Here is a 12362-nt window from a genome sequence, read left to right on the forward strand (position 1 = left end):
ATTAAAAATACATACACATTACTGCAATTAGAATTTGAGTCTCCTTTGTATATGATTTTTTATGATATTTTAGTTTTGTATATCTAGCATGGCTGACCTATAGTTGTAATAACAATAAAGAAAAGAACTGTAAACAAACAAACAAACAAACAAAAAACAGTTACAGCTCTGGCTTGAGGTGAGGGAGAAACAGAAAACCAATAATATAAAACATCAGCCTGGCTAGATGCTGAAACCACAGGGTTTAACTGTAAACTAAAGTTCCAAGATGGAGACTGGAAACCTGAAGAACTGATGTGCAGTGTGTTGATACCACATTTCCGATTGCGGATGGAGAGGAGAAGGTATCAAATCATATTTCTTCACCTCTATACACAAGTAGCTGCTAGTGACTCACTGTACAGTCGGAGAAAGTAGTCCCTGTTACAAGATTCAGGGAATAGGAAGAAAGGAGTACTGTACTTTGTTTAATGGAATTATTTTAGGGCACAAGCAGATTCAATAAGTGGCAGACTGTTGTGTTGTTATGCAATTCCCTTGGTTCCCTTTATCCTACCCTTTTGCTTTCAGATCTTTGTCTGAGCTCTTTGGAGGCAAAAATTTGTTTGACTATCTAATTAGCTGTTACTTAGTGTGGTGGCTAACCCCCGTGTCTAATTAATCTAATTGCATAGTTTAACCCTAATTAATATAATTAAATTTGCCTTTCCTCTATTTTATTAAATATCCTGGGGCCATTTCTTAAAACAAAACAAAACAAAAACACTACAACAACCACAACTCCATGTGACTTGCTTGATATACAGAATGGCTGGTAAGAGTGGGAGATGGGAGGACAGCTGAACAAGGTTTTTTTTTTTTAAATGGCAGGTCTAAGATGTGCTCCTTCAGTACATTTGATTCCTGAAATCCACATCAAGACCTTGCTGACCATATGCCTGTGCTTTTTCCATATGCTCAGCAGACAGTGAGTTGTGCAGTGAAGAATGGCACTATTTGCAAAGGTTAAAGAGCTTTCACCTTTTAATAATCTGCCCAGAGAACTTTCTAATTTGATGGATTTACACACACACACACACACACACAGACACTTCTCTCTCTCTCTCTCTCTCTCTCTCTCTCTATATCTATATATATATATAGATATAGATATAGATATAGATATAGATATAGATATAGATATAGATATAGATAAAACCTCTTCAACTGCAAAGCCTGAAAAGAGATCCAGAAGTAGACTGCCAGAAAAATTTTGTTTTGTTTTGTTTTGTTTCTCATAACTGTTGGTTCTTTTAAGGGCTGGTACAGCCCCCAGTGAGTCCTGGGAGTGGGAAAATGGTCTCCGCACTCCACAAAATGGTCTCCAACCTGTTCAGTATGGCCCAGAGTGTTTTTCTTTCTCTCCTACGATACTCAAACCTGGGGTCATCCTCTGAAGTTGAAAAGCTGAAATTCAGAATAAATTAAACTATTTCTTCATGCAACAAATACTTAAGTTATAGAATTTGTGAGACTTGCTTTAAGGTAAGTGAACATAGACTTGCAGGACATTTGCTTCTATTGCCTCAAAAGACCTGTGTTAATATTTTAAGAAATACTAGTGGCATATGGATCTATTATATGGGCAGAACCATGATTTGGTAATTAGCAGAAATACTGTTAATTGTGAGCTCATTATCTATGTATTCCTGTATTGACTAATTGTGATTGATGGGAACTATGTATAACTTCCCAATTTCTTGAAGATTTGGTGTATTTAATCTTGAGCATAAGAGGTTGTAGAAAACACAGATCAGGGAAGTAACAAGATGATCTGTAAGAGTTCCTCTCCTTAGTTCTTGGCAGTCAGATGAGATGTGGTACCTTAAGAGTGACGTTGCTTTCCCCAGACCCCATGTTCAGGAGTTTCTTGATTTATGGGCAGAATTCTCTCCCAGGAAGGCAAAAAACCAAAATTTTGCATAGGAAAAGTTAAAGTTCTAAGCCCAAACTAAACAGCAGTTTGCTTCTGCTGCCTCCAGAGACAAGGATTTGTAATATCCTTAGGTACTCTTTGAAGTCCTTCTGTCTGAACTAGTTCACAGGATTGTTTCTGTGTTGTTTTATGTAGGTAGACGGAGAACTGTGTCTGCCTAATTAACACCTTGGGGACTTAATATGGATGGTAAACACAATTGTAAGCCTGCATAACCAGAGAAAAACACACTCGGACTGTAGCTCATATGTTTTCCACATCAAACAACGGCAGTTTGTCTGGTGTGTTTGTTAAGTGAGCGTATGTGTGTTGGTTTATTGTTATTTTTAATCCCTTCATCTCCTGAAGGGTTTTAAGAAGTTGCAAATGTGCACCTGGAAGCAGGTTAATCTGTGGGCATTATGGGTTGTGTGTGCCACTGGTATTTCCTCTCATGAACAACTTTATAATAAAAACCCCTTGTAGGTGCTACAAGTTTGGAGCACCAGGTGGGCTTAGATTAGTAGAATGGGGGTTGCTACTGAAAGCTCTATTCAAATATCCATCCTTACCAAGCTGCATCCAATAGATCTGTTCTTCCCCACACCCCTGTTTTTGAAGGAGGTACAAGAAGCAGATTGAAAACTGGATCGAAGTGGGCCAAAATGTTGACATAAACTCTACATGTCTACAGTTTGTTAGATTCATCCTGTTACCTGTCAAGTGGTGATTTTCTTCTGTCATTGTGAATGGGTTCATTTTCAAATTTTGACAACTCCTCACTTTGCAAGGGAAATATCACAGGAGACGTCTTCTTAACTTTAACAACATCTTTATTAGTTACAGGCAAATCAACATTATTCATGATAGGATAGAAAAAGCTTAACTCAGGCAACGTGTCATAACTATCCAACACATAGTCCCGAACACCGTCCATTGAACTCACAGGGGTGCTGGGCCAAACTTCTCTGCATCTGTTGGCTTCCGAAGGGGCGCACTCCGCACTGCACAGATGGTGCTGTAGCATGGGTGTCGAGTCCAATCTCCTCCTTTATTTTATCGTAAATCCGGTCTAATTACCTGCCGACCTCTCCCTTTATTCTTGGGGAAGACGATAACCGACCACTCTAACGTTTCGTATTTTACCTCTCCTCCTTCCTTCGGGATGGGATCCGGTAGCAGCCTGCCCAACTTTAGGTTGGGGAAATCTCTCAGCAACTCCTGCGTCTTCACTCTTCCATATTCTCTCAACCTCTCCAGCTCGCTTTTCCATTTCCCTAACTCCAGCTCTACCTTGAACCGCCGCTCTCCCTGACTACTTATACTCTCCTCCCAAACTGACAGCTCCTGCTCCTCCCCTTTCTTACTCCCGCGCTCTTCCACTAAACTCACTTCAAATTTCCCGCCTCCTTCTGCTATCTCCCTCTCTGCAGCTACGTTCTCCCTTTGGTCCGCCTGTTCTTTTCCACTCTTGGGTTTTTCCCCACTCTCTTTTCCTTCATCCTCTTGGGACGGCACACTCTCTTCTGGGCCACCTTCACATTCATTTAGTGTCTAAACAGTTCTAAGACAAAGTCACATTATTCTGTGCTCATATGTTCACAGGGACGTGGTGGCGCTGCGGGCTAAACTGCAGAAGCCTGTGCTGCAGGGTCAGAAGACCAAGCAGTCGTAAGATCGAATCCACGCGACGGAGTGAGCTCCCGTCGCTTGTCCCAGCTCCCGCCAACCTAGCGGTTCGAAAGCATGCAAATGCAAGTAGATAAATAGGGACCACTTCGGTGGGAAGATAACAGCGTTCCGTGTCTAAGTCGCACTGGCCATGTGACCACGGAAGATTGTCTTCGGACAAACGCTGGCTCTATGGCTTGGAAACGGGGATGAGCACCGCCCCCTAGAGCCGAACACGACTGGACAAAAATTGTTAAGGGGAACCTTTACCTTTACCATATGTTCACATCTGTTTTATCATGCTCGCTTGTGTACTGCAGCTGTTTAATCATAGTTTTACTCAACATTTAGCTTAAATTAATATCCTGGTTGTGGGTAAGTGTGGAGCACTAAATGGCTCGCTGTGGATAACATTGGTTTGTATCTATAATTATTAGGAACTGTTTTAGATGTGCAAATGCCTTGAGAGTTCCTCCAGATTTGGGAAATGAATGGGGTTAGAGGTAAGCAGGTATAATACACAATGAGATTTTTTTAAAAATCTAGTTTTGTAAGTATTCTTCTGGGATCTTTGCTGGTAGTGACTGATCAGAAGGGCGATCTAAGGGTTTGGTGGAATACCTCCATAGATACATCAAGTGTGGAAAACATCAAATGTAAGGAAGAAAAAAATGAAATCCTTGATGGAGATCATTAGGAAGTGGTCAATCTCATTGTACCTTTGCATGAATCTGTGGTCAAACTGCACCTGCAAGGCTCTGTACCATTCTAGTCACTGTACTGCAGAAATGCATCCAAATTATGAAACATCAAAGAAAATGGCAAGGGATTGCAACAGCTCCTGTATTAGGAAGGTTAAGAGTGGTTGCAGCAGCCTAAGGGGGAAATGAAATAAGTTCTGAAATTCATAGATAAAACAGATAAGGGCCTTAAAGAAAGTGCACAACTGGGTAGACCCTTTGGTATGATCCAGCATGACTCTTTTTATGTTCTGAAAACAAAATGTGACTGTTAGGTTCACTGTTGTCTTTGAATGCATTTTGTGAGCCATGAATCCATATACATAGTTTATAAACTGAAACGGTGATTGTCTTGGTAGTGGTAGTAGGGCCCCCCATCAGCCAGTACTGATAGGAATCCAGGCATCTGAATGAACAACAAAGAGATGTTGCTTGACACTAAAAATAGCTCTATAGGAATTCAGTCTACAGATGGGCAGCAAGCTCTGATAGCAACCGGAATCCTGCCACTATTCTGTCTAGTGCAAGAAAGTGCAATTCCAAAGTGGAACAGACAGACAGATCATGTGTTGGTGCCTTCAGAAGATTCTGTTTTCAAAATTCCCCCTGCATCCCAGTGGATCCCTGTATGGCAGTGGGGCAGGGATCTCGCTCCTCTGTTCCTCAAGGCCAGAGCAATCAGAACATTGTGTATACCCAACAAATGAGCACCGAAATTTATAAAATAAAAATAAAAATGAAGGCCAAGCTAAGAATAGAAAGGAAGCAGGGAAGCAAATGTACAACTGTTATCAGTGGTTCGGATGGCATTAATGGTGGTCTGAGATTGTGGGTAAGTGGAGTGCTAGCCAACATGCCCAAAGAGAACACCTATATTTGGGGTTGTGTATATAATTTTCTTATGCATGTAAATCTATGTAAATTTCATCAGTTCCATTAGGCAAAGATTGCATGAAGAGACTAGGTTTTACCTAAGAAGCTTTTTGACAAATGCAGTGTGAGAATAAACCTGTAGTGTTTGTGATGGAAGGTAAAAATGTGAAAAATTACTTTCTTGGTTTCACAGCATATTATTGCAACCATGTAAGTTTATTAGAAACTATTTGTCAGCATGACCCTCAGGCAGCACCATATTCTGGGAACAGAATTGTGTGCAATCTTCTGTGTTTTCCATTGCATTCTTTATCATGATTAGCAACTTAAGTGGCTTCTTCAGTCTAAGCAGATTACAAAGGTGATCTGCCATCACTCTATGTCATGTGGGTTTATTATATTAATAGGCTAAAGCTGCATTCCTCCAATAACACTTCCAGCTTAATTGTGATGCTAGTAGCAGGTTGCTGCACATTTAATTCCGGAATATTGTTGTGAAAAGTGAGCATTGTGCGAGTCTATCATTGCAAGAGTTAATTTGTTATGATCCCTAACTGGCTAAATTAAGCTGTGCTGCCTATAAAGGAAGCTTAAACGTAAGTTTCACTGGGATGCATTTGCCCACAGTGATGTCAGAAGTCTTCAGATCTCGTTACTTAAGATACCTCTCAATATCACCACAATGATGGTTTCTTGTTGGTAGGCATAGTGAGATGTCAAAGAAATGATTCAAAAGCAGCAGAAGAACAGGGTGGTGGAGGAGGTGGAACATCTGACCAGGATCCAGCAGTATACTTCTGCTGTTCCCACTGCTTCCTTCAGAACCAGAAGCCGCTCTTCTCTTGCAGTTTCATGTGCACCCTAAAAACCTGCTCCAGTGGTTTGAGAAAGACTTTGGAACAGGACTTTGGCACCATGGAGGGCTGAAGTCAGGGAGCAGGAAGGAAGTCCCAAATTAACTGGCTCTGGAAACTAAAAACACACAGTTGCATTGTGGCATCCATGAGTAACTGTGAAAAAAATACACTTTAAAAGGCTTTTCTCTGAAAGCAAGTGCTCTCTTCTACTACTGCTTTTGAGTCAAATAAGTGTAAAGAACATTAAGCTCAGTTTACTGAGTCATAAATATAACATTAACAAGGAGGAAATATTTTTGTTACATTCCAACTAAAGACATATGGAGTTTAATAGTAAGTCAGTATGTTACTCTTTTTTTTCTTAAGGAGAGGATCTGTAGAAATAATGTGTACGCTTTATAAGCAGAGAGGGCATGTAAAGAGAAAGAATTTGTAGTTTAAAAATTAGCACTACTGTATTAAAGTTCAGTCCAATAGATGAAAAAACAAGATATAATCCAGAGTAGTGTTTAAATTTATTGGATAACCACACAATCCCTTATTTTATTTAGCATGTATCAGAACAAAAACTTTGCAATTGTCTCCTCCCCTCTGCTCCAGTAATTTGGCTGTACACCATTATGTTCATGAAATAATGGCTTCAGTGACTAGTGGAAATGTATGAAAGAAGAAGACTGGGAAGACTGCATGCATGGAGAGCAAGTAAAACATTTATTAACATTATTAACTGATGTGTTGGTTAGCTGATTTTTTTTACGTTGTTGAATGAAAAAGGTTTTCAGCTATGTTTGTTTCACATAGGCTTGCAAGAACTGTGATTAAGGAAATTTATTTGTAATCTGTGGCCAACAGGAACTTTGTACCAAAGATCTATATCATAATCATTGAGTGGAAACTGGTCAGGTCTCTTTTTCTTCTGTTTTTTGAGGTAAAGTCCTCGGTTAGATATCACTGTGCAACTAAGCTAATATAATGAAAATTCTCAGCCCCCTTTTGCCAACAACAAACCTCAGAATATGCTACAGGAAGGGTCAGGACATTCTGCTGAAGGAAGAAGTGGTGCAGGGCTACAGATCTGGTGCACCTCCTGGATCCAACCCTGTAAGATTTAATCTAACCTACCTGAACTTCTTAACTGATGCAGTACTTGTGTATTTTGTGTTTCAGTGTTTCTCTGTTATGATATCAGGTAGGAACTGACTTACAATGATCCTAGTAGGTAAGAGAGATAGTAAAGGAGTGATTTTTTCCAGTGCTGGCTCTGCCACCACTACCACCGCTAACTAGAGATGGGCATGAAGTCCAAAGTGAACAAGGAAATTTGTCAAAAATTACCAATTTGTTGCTTCAGATTTGTTCGCATTCGTCCAAACCAGAGAACCCAAACTTTCCCAAAGCAACAAACGTTGGGGTGATTTATGAACTTCCTGGTTCATTGCCCCTCACAGCCTCCCCCTGCCCCTTCCCACGCCCCCTGCTCTCTTTCCATTTCCCCTACCCCTTTCCCACTCCCTCATCACCTCCCTACCATCGCCTCCTCCACTGCAGCCACTGCTGTTTTTGCAAACAGTGGCCAACTTCCGTTCTGGCAGCCTAGTTTGCCCTCTCTGCCTATGGCTCACCAATCAACTGATCAGCAAGTCATGAACAGACAGGGCAGGCTAGGCTGCTGGAAGGGAAGCCAGCCACTGTTTGCAAAGGCAGTGGTGGTGGCAGAGGCGGGGGAGGGAGGGAGGGGACAGAGGCAATGGGAAGGAGGTGGGGGCAGGCTGTGGGGGCAGGGGGTGCTCACTTTTTTTAAAAAAAGACAGCCACTGCCTGTCTAAATAAAAGGTACTAGTGAACTGATTCGTAGTTCGTCAATAAACTGGAAATTCATGGTTTGTTGTTCATCTCTTCCCTGAGTTTTTGTGTCTGTGCAGGCATTAGAAATGAGGTCTACTGTGTCCTAATCTCTTACTCTATCCACTGTAGCACCCTGCATATCTGAGTTTGTGCTACAGTACAAAATATATTGTGAGATACAGTCTTAAACTAAGTGGCTGTTGGATTCCTTTGATAAATGTGAGGACAATAAATAAGGTAACACGGTATAGGCTGAGCAACTTAAAACCCTACAGATATTTTTGGATTACACTTCCCATCATTCTTCAACATTGGGTATGCTAACTGGGGATTATGGGTGTGGCAGTCCAACAAAATCTAGAACTGCCTGTTGCTCATACCTGAACTACAACCCAAACACTTAGAAACATGATAGAATATTAAAATAAGTGGGTCACGGCTGGTGTGAAGTGCCGTTTTGGCTTCATTATTCTAAATACTGGAGCAAGCCAGAACTTGGTATCATTCGGCAACTTTCCAGGCTGCAAAACAGAGCTCTTAGAAAGGTTTCTGGATTGCAAAGCAAAGTTTGGTTCCACATAGAAGGCTCCCAGACTTTAAATAACCTATTCTGCCTTATCTTCTTATTTTGTATCTATAGGGAATAACAGAAGAAGAAGAAAGAAAGTTAATGGAGAAGCACTGGGGACTTCATCTAGTCTGGGGGTAGAGGTGCCTGATCTTTGCTTTAATAGCTTCTTAAGTTTGGTAGAACCAGGCATCTAAGCCTTTGAGGCTAATCTCATCTTTTTCTGTGTTTCTTTCAGCAGAATAAAAACAACCAACTAAAATGGAGAATTCGGAGTCAATGTGGGTGGGTGTGTATAGCAATCATAATTTGGCCGTATGTATAATGCCACAGACAGTGTCAGTACTAATATGCAATTCAAATATTGAAAAGCAAAAATGCAAATACCCATTACTTTATTGCTGTAACTTATGTGAATAACCGAAGGCTTTTCTCTTCCTCAAATAGTGCCCCAGTAGTTGTTTTTGGCCACTTGAGGCTGCTTCAGCAGAAACAGAGCATCTGTTAGGAAGCAGATTTAGCTTCCAAGCCAGCCCACAGGGGGAAGAGCACAGTCCTAGACTGCAGGCAAGAAGGCACCATGCTGCTGCTGGCGTTTGAAACTGAGCACCAAAGAAAACACTTTGAGTAGCAAGTTTGGAAACTGTGTTTTTAAGATCATAGCTGATGCAAGAGGGAAATAAAGGCAGAGTGAAAAACAGCAAGAAAAGATGGAGGGTTGGTTTAGACAGTGTCGGTTTAAAATGTCTTTAATGTTGAGAAAGCATGCCCTGTTTAACCAAATAGGGAAGGCTTAAGGGGGAGTGAGAATTGGATGCTTGCCTACCCCTAAAGCAGGGGTCTCCAAAGTACGGCCCGTGGCCCACATCTGGCCCACCTGGCCTTTTTATCCAGCCCGGGCACATGGGTGAGCAGGAGTGCATGTGTGCGGGCAGGCAGATGCGTGTAAGTGTGGGCGTGCAGGCGTGCATGCATGTGGGTGGGTAGGCAGGAGTGTGTGTTCGCATGCGGGTGGGTGGGTGGATAGGGGTGCAGGCAGGTGGATGGGAGTGCAGACGGGTGGGTGTGCGAGAGTGTGTGCACGCGGGCAGGTGGGTGGGCATGTGTGCATGTGTGTAGGTGGGTGGGTGGGTGGGAGTGTGTATGCGGGCATTCTTTCGGCCCTCGAAAATATCAAGACTATATTATGTGGCCCTTGCTGTGAAAAGTTTGGAGACCCCTGCTCTACACTGTTGCTCAAAGGCATTGAACAACTCCTTTTCCTTTTAGTTACTGAAAGTACAACCAAATGCAATGGGCAGTTAGGATTTAGTGAAAAAAGTGTTTTGGACAGGTTTTTCCCCCCAGACATGAACCTGCACATTTTGATTGGTCATAGGTCAAGTATCTGTTTCAAAGCCATCCTTTCTTTTTATAGCAGCTATTCAAACAACAATATCTTCCTGCCATTGTACCTGCACTGAGAATCAAGGGGGAAATGTCGCTTTTTGTATGCACATCTTTTCTTTCTTTATGAAAAGAAGCTTTTCTTTCTGTTAAGCAAGATTTCAGTTCAAGGTCTGTTCAAGTTGTCCTATGAAAGATGGCTCTTTAGTGATGTGGTTCTTCACCCCCCCCTCAGTTCTTCTCTTTGCCCCTTCCTCTGTAGCTAACAACAGCTTGGGTGGAATCAGCTTTCATCAGGGAAATGTTTCAATGGGAAGATTTGATCCATTCGCCTTCAGCACTTCCCAGCTAACTTATTTGTCATGTTGACCTCATGACTAAGTTCTGATACTGAATTTTCTTTAGCTCTCAATGGTCAAACAGCCATAGTAACTCTGCTTGGGTGCCCAAATTCACCAGTTAAATTGGAGAAAGCTTCTACCTATTTAAGGAATTTCAAAAAAAATGTTTAGCATGTTTTGAGAGGGAGGAGTTTCCATGCTGCCATGGGTATGGTTTCTTAGGAAGGACTATCTGGAAGCCAGTTTGGTTCCTTGCACCAAGCGCTGGGATCACTGGTACGAGAAATCACTACATTCCTTCAGCTTGGCTCCTAAAAGTCAGGACCAATTCTCTGCTCAAAGATTATCTCCTCACTATGCTGATGGCTTGTGCCTTTCCCTTTGTACTTGGTTCAGCTCTAGCATTTTAGAACTGGAAGAGAACTCTAGGGTCATCTAGTCTAACTCCTACCAATGCCAGAGTCCATTGGCAGGGTGATGGGCTAGATGATCCTTGGATTCCTTTCCACCTGAATGCTGCATTCACTGAGGATGAAGCTGTTGTCCAGATGCCAGAGCTTGGAAAAGTTACCGTATTTTTCGCTCCATAAGACGCACCTCTCCATAAGACGCACCAAATTTTTAGGAGAAGAAAACAGGAAAAAAAATCTGTTTTCTTCTCCTAAAAATTGGTGAGCCTTATGGAGAGGTCTGTCTTATGGAACACAACCTAGGACCCTTTGGAGGCTCACCCAGACCCCCTGAAGGCCAGAGGGGGCAAAATCACCACCTTCTGGGGCTCTTTTGAGGTTTGGAAGGCTTCAGAAGAGCCGTAGAAGGTGGCAATTTCACCCCCTCTAGCCTGGTAGGGGGCAGGGTGAGCCTCCAAAGGGTCCTAGAGTGTGTTCCAGGACCCTTTAGAGACTCACCCTTCCCCCCTGGGGGTCAGAGGGGGCAAAATCGCCACCTTCTGGGCTCTTAAGGCTTGGGAAGCTTCAAAAGAGCCCCAGAAGGTGGCAATTTTGCCCCCCTGGACCCATGGGGGGGTGGGGGGAGCGTGGCAAGAGTCTGAGGGGGCCTTCCAGACCCTTGCCACGCTACTCCCACCCCCCCACGGGGCCAGCATGGGCGAAATAGCGACCTTCCAGGACCTTTTGAGAAGCTTTCCAGCCTCTCAAAAGGTCCTGGGAGCTGGCGATTTCGCCAGGGCTGGCCCCGTGGGGGGGGTGGGGGCAGCCTGGCAAGGGTCCTGGGAGGCTCCCTTGGACCCTTGCCATGCTACCCCCACCCCCCCAAGGGGCCGGGGGGGTAAAATCGCCAGCTTCTGGGAGTGTTTGGAGGCTCCTCAAGCCTCCAAACACTCCCAGAACCTGGCGATTTCGCCAGGGCTGGCCCCGTGGGGAGGTGGGGGCAGCCTGGCAAGGGTCCTGGGAGGCTCCCTTGGACCCTTACGCTACCCCCACCCCCCACGGGGCCAGGGGGGGTAAAATCGCCAGCTTCTGGGAGTGTTTTGAGGCTTGGGAAGCCTCAAAACACTCCCAGAAACTGGCGATTTTGCCGGTGGGAGGAGCGTCGCAAGGGTCTGAGTGAGCTTCCAGGACCCTTGCAACACCTGGAAGCTGGCGATTTCGCCTGCGCTGGCCCTGTGGGGGGGTGGGGGAGCATCGCAAGGGTCCTGGAAGGCTCCCTCGGACCCTTGCGACGCTCCCCCCCATGAGGCCAGTGGGGGCAAAGTCACCACCTTCGCACCATAAGACGCACAGACTTTCTACTCCCCTTTTGGAGGGGAAAAAAGTGCGTCTTATGGTGCAAAAAATACAGTACTTTTTAAGAGGACAGTTCACAGAAACCCTCAACTAGAATGGCCCAGCCAGCATGGACCACAAAAAGTGACTTTTCCATATTTGCTAGGTATAGGGTTGCAGAGCAAATGCTTCACATTTGTACTCAGCACTGAATTCAATTGACATCAGTGATGTTTACTCCTGGACGTGTGCACACAGGACTGTAACCTTGTTTCTGTAGCCTCAGGCCACAAAACGGAGACATAACTCACATGAACGCAAGCAATGTTGAACCCAGTGAAACTTAGATGCAGAGAGCGAGATTAGTGTTATAAGGGGTTCTAGGATATTGGATCCAAGCCAA

At 43.6% G+C, this 12362-nt stretch overlaps 1 protein-coding gene and 1 long non-coding RNA gene across 6 annotated transcripts in view; one reads left to right on the forward strand and one right to left on the reverse strand.

Moving 5' to 3' along the window:
- The window catches only part of LOC144583315 (uncharacterized), a 71383-nt gene extending 60407 nt beyond the window's left edge, over nt 1-10976 (reverse strand). The window contains exon 1 of the long non-coding RNA XR_013537037.1: nt 10850-10976. This is a non-coding gene — a long non-coding RNA (uncharacterized LOC144583315). The remainder of the gene's footprint in view (nt 1-10849) is intronic.
- The window catches only part of TMEM117 (transmembrane protein 117), a 277135-nt gene that overhangs the window by 109020 nt on the left and 155753 nt on the right, over nt 1-12362 (forward strand). The window lies entirely within an intron of this gene.

The sequence above is a fragment of the Pogona vitticeps genome, chromosome 5 (assembly GCF_051106095.1).
Source record: "Pogona vitticeps strain Pit_001003342236 chromosome 5, PviZW2.1, whole genome shotgun sequence".
Classification (NCBI taxonomy): domain Eukaryota; kingdom Metazoa; phylum Chordata; class Lepidosauria; order Squamata; family Agamidae; genus Pogona; species Pogona vitticeps.